A 1,789-nucleotide genomic window follows, 5' to 3' on the forward strand; every position below is an offset into this window, starting at 1 on the left:
TAGGAGTCAAAACAGCCTGGTACTGGTACAACAACAGACACATAGACCAATGGAACAGAATTGAAAGCCCAGAAATAAATCCATCCACCTATGGACACCTAATCTTTGACCAAAGGTTGAAGTCATCAAATAGAAAAGAGATAGTCTCTTCAACAAATTGTACTGGGAAAACTGGATATCCATTTGCAGAATAATGAAACGGGATCCATACCTCACCCCATATGCAAAAACTAACTCAAGATAGATCAAAGACCTAAATATAAAACCTACAAAGTTCTTGAAAGAAAACATAGGGACAATGCTAGGGGCCCTAATTTATGGCATAAATAGAATAGAAAACATAACTAAAAATGAACAAACTCCAGAAGATAAACTAGATAACTGAGACCTCCTCAAAATCAAATACTTATGCTCATCAAAAGAATTCCAAAGAGTAAAAAGAGAACCTACAGGCTGGGAACAAATCTTTAGCAATGACGTATCTGATAAAGGTTTGATCCCTAAAATATACAGAAAATTTCAAATGCTCAACAATAAAAGGACAAGCAACCTGATCACAAAATGGGTAAAGGACATGAATAGACACTTCACCAAAGAGGATATTCAGGCAGCTAACAAATACATTAAAAGATGCTCAAGATCATTAGCCATTAGAGAGATGCAAATCAAAACCACGATGAGATACCATCTCACACCTGCAAGAATGGCACTGATCAAAAATTCAGAAAACAATAAATGCTGATGAGGTTGTGGGGAGATTGGAACTCTCATACACTGCTGGTAGGAATGTAAATGGTACAACCACTATGGAAAATGATATGCCGCCTCTTAAAAGGCTAGAAATAGCAATACCATATGATCCAGCAATCCCAGTCCTACGAATACATCCTAGAGAAATAACAGCTGTCACATGAATAGCCATATGCACACCCATGTTCATTGCAGCATTATTTACAATAGCAAAAAGATGGAAACAACCGAAGTGCCCATCAACAGATGAATGGATAAACAAATTATGGTACATATACACATTGGGATACTATGAAACCACAAAGAACTATGATGAATTCGCAAAACATCTCACAACGTGGATGAATCTGGAGGTCATTATGCTGAGTGAGATACGTCAATCACAAAAAGACAAATACCGTATGAGACCAGTATTGTGAAAGCTCAAGAAAAGGTTTACACAGAGAAAGAAACAACGTTTGATGGTTACGAAGGAGGGGAGGGTTGGGGAGCGGAAATCACTAACTAGATAGTGGACAAGTGTTAACTGTGATGAAGGGAAAGAGAATATACAATATAGAGGAAGTCAGCACAACTTAACCACAGCAAAGGAAGACACTTAGAGGAACACAAGGTAAAAAAAAAAAAAAAGAGACAATCACAGTAAATACTATAGCATATACAATGCTACAACAACTGTAAAAACAAATAATAACTTACAAACAGATACTCTAAATAGAGGATGCAGGGTGTATAGGTGTATACCTCTCCCCCCCCACACACGGGTATACTCCTATAGTTAGGCTGTGGATATTTTTACATACACATTTGTTTGTACGGCATGTATGTTCTCATATATAATACAGCACAAAGAGGCACAGTCATGGAAGCTTCCCAGAAACATCCAAAAACAGCTAGAGGCACCAAGTTACTGGGGCTGAGAGCTGGGGACCATGGTCTTGGGGACATCTAGGTCAATTGGCATAACACAGTTCATAAAGAAAATGTCCTACAACCTACTTTGGTGAGTAGCATTTAGGGTCTTAAAATCTTGCAAAGG

Source organism: Elephas maximus, chromosome 4 (genome assembly GCF_024166365.1).
Source record: "Elephas maximus indicus isolate mEleMax1 chromosome 4, mEleMax1 primary haplotype, whole genome shotgun sequence".
NCBI classification, from domain to species: domain Eukaryota; kingdom Metazoa; phylum Chordata; class Mammalia; order Proboscidea; family Elephantidae; genus Elephas; species Elephas maximus.